This window comes from Etheostoma spectabile, chromosome 4 (genome assembly GCF_008692095.1).
Source record: "Etheostoma spectabile isolate EspeVRDwgs_2016 chromosome 4, UIUC_Espe_1.0, whole genome shotgun sequence".
NCBI lineage: Eukaryota > Metazoa > Chordata > Actinopteri > Perciformes > Percidae > Etheostoma > Etheostoma spectabile.
The window spans coordinates 17,105,443-17,120,491 of NC_045736.1; the positions used below are offsets into that span (position 1 = coordinate 17,105,443).

General features: G+C 38.7%; 1 pseudogene; it reads right to left on the reverse strand.

The window, feature by feature from the left end:
• Positions 1–588: 588 nt before the first annotated feature.
• LOC116687873 (myosin heavy chain, fast skeletal muscle-like) lies at positions 589–12,920 on the reverse strand (annotated as a pseudogene).
• Positions 12,921–15,049: the final 2,129 nt, after the last annotated feature.

The following is a 15,049-nucleotide window of genomic DNA, read 5'->3' on the forward strand; positions in this document are numbered from 1 at the left end:
ACAGACTAAATAAATATCTTCTTTGGAATTTCTTTAAAGAAATGTATTTAAAGAAATGTATTTAAAGATATCTGTTCTATAGTGCACAGAGATCAGCCCAGTGGCAACGGTCAGTGCAGGAATGCACAGATGATTGACATTCTTCTCTTTCTCTGGCAGTGAGCTCTTGACTTATACACTAGTGCTTTTGATTATGATGATTCTTTAACTGCTAGGCCACCTTTTATTTCTGCTTATTGTTCCTTGTTTAAGTTCCTTGTTTAGAAAGGTTGAATGAATTAAAGGATGGCTGTTGAAGTAGTGAATTGAGTTTACCCACTATTTGTCCATGGCCCGATTTTGCTTCGTGGCCGGTGTAATCCCATCTCAAGATGGTATCCAGATGATTCTTATACAGTATATGATTTAATAACTTTGTTTCTTCTATTGTATTTTCAGCTAGTTTTCTATCTGTATTGTTCTGGTCTAAATTACACAATGAATCCTAGAGTAAGCCCCTGGAGGTTTAAAGACATTCAGTATCTAAAGATGTTAAATATTCAATTTTTAAATCAGTAATTCAAAAATGAAAGAACTGACAAAAAATGATGCAACAAACTACATTTTATTGACTTTAGGTTATCACAGCATACTTCACTTGCTAGGGTGAACAAGTAACACATATTGTATGGCTTCTTGCTACTGTATAACCTCGATTTCTTCCTCATTCTTCTGCTTCCCTGGTCTGAAATGACAGAACAATAGCATGTAAAACAAATGGCCAGATAATCCAAATTGCATTTCTTCAAACTTGATTCACCTCAGACAGCTTTTCTTTACCTTGATAATTTCCCGACTCTTTGTCCTCAGCTTGTTGACCTGAGACTCGGCGATGTCAGCTCTCTCCTGAGCCTCCTCCATCTCGTGCTGCACCTTCCTGTACCTGGACAGGTGAGTGTTGGCCTGCTCCTCCTGTTTGATAAGCCACAGTGATTCAAAACCTGTGGACTGAGTGACATTTTCAGAATGTGTCTCATGATGAATATTTAGGTGTACTCACAGCTTCCTCAGACTGCCTCTTGTAGGCCTTCACTTTCAGCTGTAGCTTGTCCACCAGATCCTGAAGTCTGGCAATATTCTTCTTGTCCTCCTCAAACTGTTGTAAACCAGGAATCATAAAACATTGTAATACAAGCTAAATAACAGCTTAAATCTACTGTTTCCATCACCATACGGTATATTATTAGTACCAGTAGTATAAGTTTTAGTTTTGTAAAAAGCAATTTACCTGATAGGTGAACTCCTTTACTTTTCTCTCATATTTCCGCACTCCCTTGATTGCCTCAGCACCTCGCCTCTGCTCAGCATCAACTTCAGCCTCTAGTTCTCGAACCTTAGAATAAAGAATGCAGTCATTTTACAATGCATTATGTTGCATTGCCTTATAGTAAATACGATTAGGTTAGTTCTTATGGCACATACCCGAGCCTCCAGTTTCTGAAGCTGCTTCTTGCCGCCCTTCAAGGCCAGATTCTCAGCTTCATCCAGGCGGTGCTGCAGGTCCTTCACTGTCACCTCCAGGTTCTTCTTCATCCTCTCCAAATGAGCACTGGTGTCCTGCTCTTTCTTTAGCTCTTCTGCCATCATGGCTGCCTGAAATGTTGTTGAATTGTATATTATTTAATACAAGTCTATTGCAGTCTTATGATTCAAAGACTATAACAGTAGATGTTCAGTTACATTGAAATATGTAAGGATAACTTACATCAGTGATGGCCTTCTTGGCCTTTTCTTCAGCATTTCTGGCTTCCTGGATAGCATCTTCCACTTCACCCTGGATCTGGACAAGGTCAGCCTCCAACTTCTTCTTGGTGTTGATGAGGCTGGTATTCTAAACAAATAATTGGATTACAGTTTGGATTGGATTACATGCTGTCATTTTTAGGTATCAGGTGTTTTATTTACCTGAGAGTGCAGCAGTCCCACACGCTCGCTGGCATCTACCAACTCCTGTTCAGCCACTTTGCGGCTTCTGTCCGTCTGCTCCAGAGCAGATCTCAGCTCCTCAATCTCAGCCATCATCAGGTTGTTCCTGCGCTCCACCATGGCAACCTGTTCCTTCATGTCTTCTTGGCCTCTAATGGCTTCATCAAGATGCAGAAGTGCATCCTAAATTTAAAAAAAAACCAAAACATTTACATTTGCAATGAATGAATGAAAACTTTACCTTCAGTTTGGTTTAATAAGCCACCATACCTTAAGCTGTCCCTGCACGTTTCTCAGCTGTTTCTGGGCTTCGGCTGACTGGCGGTTGGCGTGGCTCAGCTGAATCTCCATCTCATTCAGGTCTCCCTCCATCTTCTTCTTAATTCTCAGGGCATCATTCCTGCTCCTGACCTCAGCATCCAAAGTGCTCTGCATGGACTCAATCACTCTCTGGCTGTTTCTCTTGATCTGCTCGATCTCCTCGTCCTTCTCTGCAAGTTTTCTGTCAATTTCACTCTTGACTTGGGTGAGTTCAAGTTGAATGCGGAGAATCTTGGATTCCTCATGCTCCAGGGTAGCCTTGACAAGAAAAAAAAATATTGTGTAGCCCCAGCATCACTACAGTTGTGTTTAATGAGAGATATTTATTAGACAATACCTCTGCCTCTTCAAGTGATGTCTGTAGTTCACACTTCTCCGTCTCTACAATCTTCTTCCCTTTCTCCAGTTCATGAATGGTTTTTCCACTTTCTCCAATTTGCTCAGTTAGATCAGAGATTTCCTCTGTAAGACAGAAGGTTTAAGCAGTTATTTAACTAGGTGTGAACTGAATTATTTGATTTGTGTCTTTGGTAGACAATTAGATTTAATATACTGTATACTTGTACATTTATTAAATTAATAAAAGCTGCAATAATGTATTACATTTGAAGTTAGTTGAGAATCTTGGACCATGCACATTAAATCTTCCAATCCTGTCATTTCTTTCAAAGCATATGAAACAGCTTCAGTGATACAATCTGCAAAACTCACACAATCAGCACACTCAGGCCAGTGTCAATTAATTTTACTTATAGCCTATTTAAGCACTTTGCTTTCTTTTCTTTTTTTTAAAGTTTGCATACGTTGCAGATTTTTGTTCTCTCTCTTCAAGGTCTCCAGGTGGTCCAAAGATTCTTCGTACGAATTTTTCATCTTGAACATCTCAGTGCTGAGAGAACGAGCTTCTTTTAGAGCTCCCTCCAGCTCTGCCTGGCTTTCCTCATACTTCTGTTTCCACTCTGCAAGAACCTGAACACATAAGAAGACCCATGTGTTTCAGTAATTCACAAGTCTACTGTCTTCATTTAAGCACACAAGGCACACAAAAAATCTAACCTTGTCAAAGTTCCTTTGCTTCTTGTCGAGGTTAGCAGCTAGAGCATTAGCTCTCTCCACATCGATCATCATGTCTTCCACTTCACCCTGTAGTCTCTGTTTTGTCTTTTCCAGAGAGGCACATTTTGCGTTTACAGACTCAATAGATTCCTCTGCATCCTGAAGACGCTGGGCAAGCTTTTTCCTGTTGAAACATGTTAGGATGAGTTATTAGAATCGATGCATGTGATAACAGACTCAAGCTCTTAACAAGCTCACCCAACTAAAAGTTTATTCACTGTTACAGTGGAAGAGCTTACATTTGTCATTGATAGTGTTTAATACAAAGTTCAAATTGTAATGTCTTACTTAGCCTCCTCCAGCTCCTCAGTGCGCTGAATGGCATCAGTCTCGTATTTGGCTCTCCACTGAGCCACCTCGCTGTTGGCCTTGGACATTGCACGCTGCAGCTCCGATTTGGCCTCCAGCTCCTCCTCATACTGCTCTCTGAGCAGGTCGCAGTCATGACGAGCTGACTGAACAGCATGAGCCAGGGCGTTCTTGGCCTTACAAGGACATGGAAACATTTTTTTATTAATTGAAATGTGTCTAACTCCAAGCTCTATTCAATCATGAAACACTGCTGTTCTGTGATGTTTTTTGCGTTAGTGTGTGCATTGTGCACATACTTTAACTTCCTCTTCAACGTGTCTCTTGAGTTCCTCAATCTGCTGAGTGTAAGCCTGCTTGCTCCTTGTCAGCTGAGAGACCAGGGCTTCTTTCTCCTCCAGCTGGCGACTGAATTCACCTGAGGAGAGACAGAGATTTAAAACTAATCTAATTGCAAATGTGTGTATTGTATTGAAATCATAGGTTAGTGTATCAGTAATATATATATATAAAATATATATAATATATATAATTAATTTTATAAATATATATATACATTTTTTCTCTCACCATTCTCTGTTAGCAGTCTTGCCCTTTGTGCCCCAATATCATTCAGCTGTCGCACATGTTCTTCATTTTTGGACTTCATCTCACTCAGTTGATCCTCAAGAGTACGACACATTTTTTCCAGATTCCCCTGAAATCAACAAAAGTTGTTCTGATCTAAAGTGATGCAATGTAGTCTAATTCAAAGAGAGCCCAATAAAGGCAAAGATGTAGTAAGTATTAAGTTTTGTTGACTCAGTTATTGACTCAATATTTTACTTACCTTTGATTTGGCGACAGACCATATTGCTGCTGAGATCATCGATCTCCATCTTGTATTCACTTTTCTCTTTCTCCAGCTTCTGTTTGATTCTCTGGAGGTTGTCAATCTGTTCTCCCAGCTCTGCCACACTGTCAGCCTGCTTCTTGCGCAGAGCTGCAGCGGTGGCCTCATGCTGCAGGGTGGACTCTTCAGGTCACGGCGCAGCTTCTGAAATCGGCCTCACCGTCTTGTTCATCTCGATCTGAACAGACGTTGCTCCACCAGCTTCTTCAAGCCTCCGCTGATCTCCTCAAGTTCCTGGAGAGATCAGACCTTGCTTCTCACCTTGGCCGAGCAGCCCGCTCAGCCTCGATCTCTTCCTCAACTCCTCAATACGAGCTAATATTTACATGTTGAAAAAAAACACATAAACAAAGCCACATTCGGATATATTTCTGTGTGTGGAATGCAGTCACTGTATATTGTACCAACCTGAAGTTCTTTGATTTTCTTCTGAAGCTGCGCACTAAGTGATTGCTCATCCTCAATCTTGCTAAGAAGTTGGCTTGTTTCAAAGTCTTTCCTGTGCGGGAACAAAAAAATCATAAATATTTCATCAAGTGAAATTTCTTTTGTAAGTAAACAGAACGAGTAGCGATTTGTAATTGTGCTTAATTTCTTGACTGTCTATTGTTGGTCTTAAAATCATTTATAAAATCACAATCTCACTAGTTTTCTAACATTATTTTGAGGAAATCAGTTTTTATTGTTTTTAATCAGTGATGTGGTAACTTAAAATTTAGCAGAATTGCATTTGAACAGGATTACCTGTTTTCACTGCTGGTTTGTGAATTATTTTTCAATACGTCTGCTCTTTGGCTATAGGAGTCTCAAAGTCCCTCCTTTGTTAGCACAAATAATGAAACATGTTAGATGCACACTGTTATTTTGGGAATTGTGGAGGATATAAATTAATTTCTCATTATTACATACTTCTTTATTTTTTCGTCAGACTGCTGCTTGTCATTCTCCAGATCCATGATGGTTTCATGGGCCAATTTAAGATCCCCTTCAAGCTTTCTCTTTGATCGCTCAAGATCCATACGAAGCTTCTTTTCTTGCTCCAAAGAACCTTCAAGCTGTTTGAACCGAGATGAAGAGTTAGTTTTTGTTTTTTACTTTCAAGGGGACTGAAATCAGTTTATTATAATATACTTAGGTTGCAATGGTATACGATTTCTACGGTTAAATAACTGCCACAGAATATACTGTATCACAGTATCCCGGTATATGGAATACACTATTATTATTATTATTATTATTCATTTCAATGACCTCCCAAGCTTTCTTTGGTAGAACAAACTTCTTTTTTAATATGTTTAAAAAATCGGAAAAGAAATTCAATTCAGTAGAGTAAGCAAATGTACGTGGTCGACAACCATCAATTTTCATACAACAGTATGCCGTGAAACCTTTATATTGCTGCAACCCTATTATATACATACATCATCCACTTGCTGTTCCAGCTTGACTTTAGCCTTGGTCAGAGTGTTGACTTTGTCTTCCTCTGCCTGGAGATCATCAAGGGTCTGCTGATGGGCCTCTTGGAGGGCTTTCTTCTCTTTGGTCAACTTAGCAATGGTCTCATCTTGAGATGACATTTCCTCAACCAGGTTTTTGACCTGTAAAAGTTTACATGAATTTTAATTCACAAGTTTTTAATCTACATGAAAAAGTTTGATTGGAAAGTCTCCTTGTGACCTTGTTCTCAGTGGCATGTTTCTCCTTTTCCACTTTGGCCAGGGTGAGCTCCAAGTCATCAATGTCTTTCTTCAACTCAGAGCACTCGTCCTCCAGCTTCCTCTTCTTTGCAGTCAGCTCAGCATTCATTTCCTCTCATCTCCAGTCTCTCAGACGTCTCTTGAGTTGGCCTCAAGCTGGATTTTGGCTTAATGAGCCCTTCACAACCTTTCCTCCGCATCGCTGAGGTTTCACCCTCCTACATTGCCGTGGCATACAATTAAAATTATATTGAGTTATTGTAAAGAAAATAAATAAAATAAGGTAAAAAACTGTCTTGTTCTATTTAACGTACAGACTGAATTGTAGCATCAAGTCATTCTTCTCCTGCAGCGAGAAAACCATCTTTCCCCAGTTCTTCTTCTTAGCCAGAGCCTTGTCAGATCTTCTTCATCTTTCCAAAGTCCTCTTTCTTTGGGCCATCTCTTTTTCAGTCTCTGCACTTCAGCAGAGGCTTAATCTTGAAGTACAGCTTCATCCATGGCCAGGTTTTGACATTCATGAATGAGCGGATGTTATACTGGATGGAGTCAAATGCCTCCTTGGTAAAACAAATACACAGATTCATTTAGATTCTTCAAGCTGTATTAACAGGACATATGGAGTTTTTTTAAGTAAATGTTTGGCATGAAAACTACACATGTGCAGTTGCCCTTTGTTTTATAAAGCTAACTATCTACTGTACCTGCGCGCCATCATCTTGACAAACTCTCTCCTCATGAGGTAACCTCTGCAGAGAGCCTGAGTCATTGTGACCAGTTTAGCAAGTTTATCATCTCTCATCTCCTCCAGAACTCCCAGCAGACCGGCTTTGAAGAACACCTACAACAAAGTGTTACTTAAAATGATGGTTATGCTTACTTGCAGTTTCAGTGTCGGCAGTTTAAAACACACACACACAACACACACACACACACATCAGACAAACAGTTTACCTTTGTGTGTCCAAATTTATACTGAGTTTTGTCAATATCAATAGAACCCAAGAGTTTCTCTGAGGCCTTTTTGTTGTCGATGAATTGTCCCTCAGGGATGACACTGGCATTCAAAACTTTGTATCTGATTGGAGGGAAATTAATAATCCAATGAATATATCATTGTATTGATCATATATGTAATCATTATATTGTCAAAAAGTGGTTACACTCAATCAGATCATGCACGGAACAGAATCAACAAATGTGGACTAAGAGGTACAAAAAGAGCTAGTGTACCTCTGCTTGAAGTCACCGTAGAGGATTCTGCTGGGGAAACCTTTCCTACAGATCCTGATACCTTCCAGCACACCGTTACACCTCAGCTGGTGGATGACCAGGAAGTTCTCCATGAGCCCTTAAAGACATGGTAAGTTCAGTCTTGTTTTGCATAATTACCGTAGTGTTTAAATGCAGAAATGAATACTGATATTAGGCTTACCAGGAGTCTTTGATTCATTTGGAATCAAACAACGTACGAAATGAGGATGAGTGGACCTTAAGTTGGTCATCAACTTGCCTAAATTCTCCTGAAATATGGAAACATTCATGTTTTTACCTAATAAAAATTGACTAGGCTTATTTCCGTGAATGTATAGGATTTAAGAATTTATTTGTGTACATCTTGTATGTATTCTTATGTAATAATTTCATCATTTGTGATACTTACCCTGAACAGAGCAGATACTGTCTGAAAAGACCCACCCTTTTTCTTGCCACCTTTTTTCCCAGCACCCTCAGCTGTATCATGAGATTACATTTGAATTATTATCTTTGACAAATATAGAACATTTTAATCAAACTGCATTCATAAAAAGTATGTAAGCTACAAATCGACCAGTGTATTTTAAGATGTAATGAAAACACCTGAAAATGCTTTCAACTTGTGTTCTTTAAAACATTATCCTTACCTTCTGTTGAGGCATGTGATGCATAGAGGTGAGCCAACAGTTTGACTGCAGACTTCTGGTAGAGCTGAACCACTGAGTCGTTCAGGGGGTCTTTGTTCTTTTCCAACCAGCCAGTGATGTTATAATCAACAATACCGGCATAGTGCCCCAGGGAGAAATGGGCCTCAGCTTTGCCTTTGGCAGGTTTGGGTTTCTGGAAGGGAGCACTTTTACCAAGATGCTGGTCATACAGTTTGTTCTTGAAGGTGATGTCTGATGCTTTGGGGAACATGCACTCCTCTTCAAGGATGGAGAAGATGCCCATTGGCTGTCATGATGAAATTATTTTGTAAGACAAAAGCTTCAAACATCATCAGATGGTTTTCTGTTTTATGAATATACCGCATGTCACTCACCTTCTCAATCAGCTCAATGCAGGCAGCCAGGTCCATACCAAAATCAATGAACTCCCATTCAATTCCCTCTTTCTTGTACTCTTCTTGCTCCAGGACAAACATGTGGTGGTTGAAAAACTGTTGCAGTTTTTCATTGGTGAAGTTGATGCACAGCTGCTCCAAGCTGTTGTACTGAAGAAATAAAAATGTAAACGGTCAGCAAAGGCCTGAATTCACTTTACGTAACTACAAATTAAATTTGTTCTACTCTCTCAGCTTTAAATGAAGGTTCAACAGATTATGAAGTATCAGCCAAGCATACTTACATCAAAAATTTCAAATCCAGCAATATCCAGGACACCGATGAAGAACTGTCTTGCCTGTTTGGTATCCAGCATCTCATTAATTCTGACGACCATCCACAAGAACATTTTCTCATAGACAGACTTGCAGAGAGCCGAGACGGAATTGTTGACCTGATTTTAAAAATGAATATACAATATTATCAAGGATGTTAAAATTATTAACAAAATTGATTCAACTTCAAATATATGCTATGTAAAGACAGTGGAATAATGGAATCCTGTACAGAGAAAGAAGTCACACTGCCTTTTCAGAAACAATAGTATCTATATTATCTAATGTTTTAATTGGGAAAAGAAAGAAGTATTTTGTATGTTTTAATTTATTGTGTGTGTGTGTGTGTGTGTGTGTGTGTGTCCCATACCTGAGGAACAGTTTGACCTTTGGTCACATACTCATTTCCAACCTTCACTCTGGGGTAGCATAGTGCTTTTAGCAAATCAGCTGAGTTCAGACCCATGAGGTAGGCGATTTTATCTGCCACTAAAAGAAGAAAACAAAAACTCATCTCTTAAACCTATTCTAGAATTACTTAAAACATTTACTTTTAAATCACAAGTTCAGTTTTAGGTGGCAAAAACTTGACTACTAGATTAAAGCTCATAGTGTTTGGGTTTCATACCCTCATTGCCATCGGGCTCAGCCTGCTCTTCGCGCTGCTTCTGCTTGAACTTCATGTTTCCGTGATGCATCACAGCTCCCGTCAGCTTGTAGATGCTCGCCTTCTCTTCAGCAGTAAAGCCCAGGATGTCAATAGCAGTCTGTGAATTAAAGAGTCAGTTTGAAACACAAACTTAGATTACTCTTGGAATAATGAATCTAAAGAGGGGAGGATGTTAGAAAAAAATGTATATAATGCAATCCAGTACAACGCATACATTACTGTTTCAAAAATTACAGTAGAGTTGAGTCCAAATGATAAAGATAGAATCTATTGCAGAGTTACAATACATTGGTAACTTAGTGCGTAATATAAATAGTAATCATAAAAGTGAACATAAGACTGATTTGTAATAGCTGTCAATGCAATAATCAAACAAATCAAATCGAAGTTGTCCTTACATCAGTGGCAACAAATTCCTCAACGTCATCAATACTTTTGACTGTGATTTCACCCTGACTGATCATGTGATAGTCATATGGATTTTTGGTGATCAGGAGGGCCTCTAAAGAAATGGAAAAATACAGATGTAAATATAACAGAATATATATGCTATACATGTGATTAGCTATTGTTGTTTACTTCCAATCCAAATTTATTTATTTATAGAGCACATTTTAAAACAACAAGTGTTCAATCAGAAAAACAAAAATGTTGGAACAATGTTGGAGCCAGCCTGATATGTGGAGGTAATTAATTTCATAGTTTAGGGGTTTAAGAATAACTGATAATATTATTCACTAATCTCCTACCTATCAGCTCAGGTTTGTGGCCTGTCATGAGCTGATAGAAGATGTGGTAGCTCCTCTCAGCAGACAACTGAAATGTCACTCGAGACTTCTCCAGCAGATCTATATGGATTTACGTTGTGGAAAAATAGAGGGAAAACTCCAGTGAAGCATAGCTGAAGGAGTTGATCATGCAATACAACAGATAATTCTGGATGAGTTCCACGAAAAATCTTACATGTTTCAATATCAGCTGAAGCCAGCTTTCCAGTTGTCCCAAAGTGAATTCGGATGAATTTTCCCTTTACACGAACAGATCAACATTTAAATTAATGTCACAGTAAATAATTGTTGTAGCAAAATAACACACAATTTCAAATCAAAAAGAAATCCCAAAAATAACTTACAAAACGTGAAGAATTGTCATTCCTCACAGTCTTGGCATTACCATAAGCTTCCAACAGTGGGTTTGCTGCAATAATTTGATCTTCCAGTGACCCCTAGAGATAACATGTCAATATGACAATACTCAAAATACTTTTAATTTTATATAAATTAATATTGTTCAACATCTCTTGCCTGTATCTTGCCAGAAGTTTGCTCAGATTTCTTTCCTCCAGCCACTGCGATTGTCGCAAAGTACTGGATGACACGTTTGGTGTTGACAGTCTTTCCTGCACCGGATTCTCCACTGGGTGTGTTCATAAATATATTTTGAAATTATTTTACTACTGTTGCCAATACTTACAGTATTGTATAGATAATATAGAAAATTGTCACTTACGTAATCAAGATTGACTGGTTTTCTCTATCTGCAAGACATCAAAATGGTGTAAAACATTAAAAAATAAACTGCTAAAAATAAGGTGCTATAAACTGACTGATACCTTGGAGCATGAACTGATAGGCGTTATCAGAGATGGAGAAGATGTGTGGTGGAGCCTCAATCCTCTTTTTGCCTCTGTATCCTGAGACAACCACTGCGTCGTACACTGGGAGCCACTTGTAGGGGTTCACAGTGACGCAGAACAGCCCTGAGTAGGTCTGTTTGAGGAAAAGGACATGTATACAAGATTGCAATATGTACTATATAGTGCAAGACGTTTTGTTACATTTTTAAACTGGTCTTACATAGATCATCCAGGCTGCATAGCGCTCTTTGAGGTTATACAGCACAGAAGGCTCACTGAGGTGGGTCATCATGGCCATGTCCTCAATCTTATCGTACTTTGGAGGGTTCATGGGATGGATGTCATCTTCTTTCACAGTGAGAGTCTGTTACAGAAGAGGCACAAAAATATGTTTAGTTACTGTCAAGCAGTCACATGTTGTCTAATTTATTGTTGTTGTTGTCATACATATGTTTGTATACAAATTTTTGATGGTATATTATGTTTTAAATCTTTAGTGCGTCAAGTTTTTCATATTAATAAACAGCCGTTACAATCAAATTATTGCCAAATGAGTTGATACAAAGCTAATTAAGACGTTCAGCTCCTCTGTTTGTTTTTCTCATTATGGCTATGTTTAGAAAATACTGTCATCCAGATACTTTCACGTGCAGAAATTCGAGCGAAGATGCTCCGTTTCCTCCTTGGTTACAAGCAACTGCGTGAAGGAGGGGTGGGGGTGATGCGTGAGCACGGAGGGCTTGTATCATGTAAACTACGCACTATGCCTTTAAACATAATTTTTTTATTTTTATTTAAACATTTTAAATCATCAAATAATTAACATGTGTTACAGCTGTCAGATTTTACATGAAAATGTTAAGCTCTGTAAAACATTTAATTCTGCTCCGTTTGTTCTCACCTTTTTACACAGGGTCTCCACTGTGGCTTTGCCGCCCTCTCTTTTAATAAGTTTCCCCTTCAGGTACATCTCTGTGGGCTCGGCCACAAAGTATGCAGTTTTAGCATCAAAAGGACTGTTTTGAGCTTCAATTCTCTCTCTTTCTGGCTTCCGGAGGTAAATGGCCGCCGGGCCAAAACACTGCATTTCAGGATCAATACTCATGATGCCCCTTTACTGCAAAGAGGAAACAAGACAAAAGTCATTCATTTTAAATGCCAGGAAAGTAAATGGATGAGTGCCCATGTGATGACTTCTGCAATGTCTATTATAACTGTTGTAAAATGAATGCTCTACCATCAACATTGGTTAAATATACATGGGTACCAGTATACCAGAACTTAACTAACACGATTGTGATCTTCGTAGGGGACAAGTTTTATTTTACAAGTGTAGTACATATGCAATAGTAATTGTTGAAACCATATCTCATCTTGAGTCATTCTCCAGGACAGAGAAGAATTTACCTTTGATGACACCAGGAGAGACGGGGGTTTGGTCTGGCAGACTTCAGTGCACACTTCTGGAAAAAAAGAGCAAAGATTTAAGGTCCAGAAAGGCTACTTAGAGAGTTAACGCTATCATAATATATTTAAATCTTTTAAATGTTTATCTTCTATGTTTTAAACACAATATTGACTTGATGCAAATGATGCATGGTGGTACTACAAGTATACTATTTTGTTTGACTCTAAACATGTCTGAGCCACAACAAAACTCACCTTTGCTGGGTGCCCGTCCTTGGTGGAGGTTTGCCTTGCCTTTTATACTGTGTGGTGGGAGCCTATCACACGTGCATTGCTGTATTTGGTCATGTCGCCTGGCATAATGCGTCTGCAGTAGTTCTTACCTCTAGCTGTCATATTACACAGTTTATGGAATGTCTTCCATCCTGTATCATTGGCAATCTTGGGAATTGAGGTTTTATCCATATTCCTGTAATTATTGGTAAGCAACTAGGCTGTTATGTTGCCTTTAGTGATACATGTTGTCATATTGTGAAGAAAGGAGTGAAGAATATTTTGTGAAGAATATTTTGATGTTTTTACACATATATTTATTTTTTGGTTTAAGTTAAATACATGCTAGTATAGCATATACTGTGCATGCAAATGAGGTACATATACGAAGTTGCTTCAGTTTTTGCACAAAGTTTGTTCATTGAAGACAGCCCAAAGGCTGATACATCTTTTCTATTTCCTCTGGCAACAGTTGCCCTGTGCCCCATGCTTTGCGAAAGCTTTAAAAAGTCACTGATATACTGTTTCAGAGTCCTTACAAGTCAGAAATTATTAAAAAAGGAAATGAGTGCCAATGAGCTATCAAGAAAAGCAAAGGATTGCCTAGGGATTGTTTCTCACAACAGTGCCAACAGCTGCTCATTCTTGCTCTTAAGGGATAAACAAGGGAGACTGAGACAGTCCCTAAATGTAGAGCAGCTGAGGTATAGATTCCAGGTCTACTTACTTTATGTTTTACAAATCACCTCAAGTTCAGAATGTTTAGGGAGTTACATTTTAAGTTTTTTTGTGTATTAAAAGTGTGCAGTATGTGCTGAGAAAGTGGCACACAAAAGTGTGGGTAGACAGCACTGTTAACATTGGAAAGAGTATCTACTTACGGCCGTGATTAAGAAGAAGAAATTCTGAAGTGGTTACCCACAAGTTATCATGAGCCTTTAATGAACATGTGTTACATGATACCTGCTCTGAAACCTTCTGTCTTATTAGGGCAAAATTCAAATATAGCACCAGGCTTGAGTTGATGCTCGAGCCAAATGCTCAAGAGGATTATTGTGTTGTTATGGTCTTTGATCTCTGACTGTCACTTTCTTTGTCAAGCAGCAACAACTGGGCCCAAGATAACAAACCAAGGTGAATATTAAGTAACATTCAAGTCTAAAAGCAGGCCACAAAGACCATGGATATATATTTACAGTAACAGCAGCATCCACGTTTAACATTATAATATTAACAAGAACAAACATTTTTTATTCATTTTTGAATTGTATTTATAGTTCTGCATTGTGATATTATTGTTTTAGAAATATATTGATTCAAACGTTCAGTACCCATGTGTTTTGTTTTCATAAACAAGGATGCGTGTGTCACACTCACTAACTGTGCAGCTGTAGCCTCAAGGTCCTTGCTCATCTCCAAAATGCGTTTTTCTTTTTAAGAACTTCTGTCTTAAAACTGCTTTGGTGTCATTCATGCTTTAGGACGTACATAGTAATATTGTCTTGAAATCTTTCAATGAAATTCACATTAAGCTGTACTCAATTTAGCTCTCCAACAAATAATGACGGTAATGGTTTGGGGTTTGTTGGTTTAAATTAGCTCTCAGTGATTGAATTTGACCCTGCTGACTTGTCCATCTCGCAGTAGAGCCCCTGGGATGAGGGTGGGAGAATGAGAAGGTGAGAAGTGGTAGGTGACTGTGGACTCCAACACTCTATTAGTCATACATGATATTTTGAAAGCTTCTGACTTCATGTACGTATAGATGACATTTGGCATCATCAGGCCACTAAGCAAATTGGGTATAACATTCTTCAATATACTGTGTGATTGGCCTTTCTGTGTCACAATGAAACTTAATAGCTGATTCAAAACCTTTGCAGTATGACCACATTGAGAGTGGTTGCTGGGGGGGGGCAGTCAGTTTCTTGGTGGTGTTAATGGCTGTCCCAAGGATGTGTGTGTATTAACGTTTCACTGGCATCATATAAACACCAGAGGGAGCCTCAAGTTGCAAAGGTGTAAACATGCTGCCTATGTTACCAGCTTCTCTATCATTAGCCTCTGGTCCCTTAACATTATAGCACATCACCAACTCACAAGTGCATTGAGAGGGAAGTTAAGTATT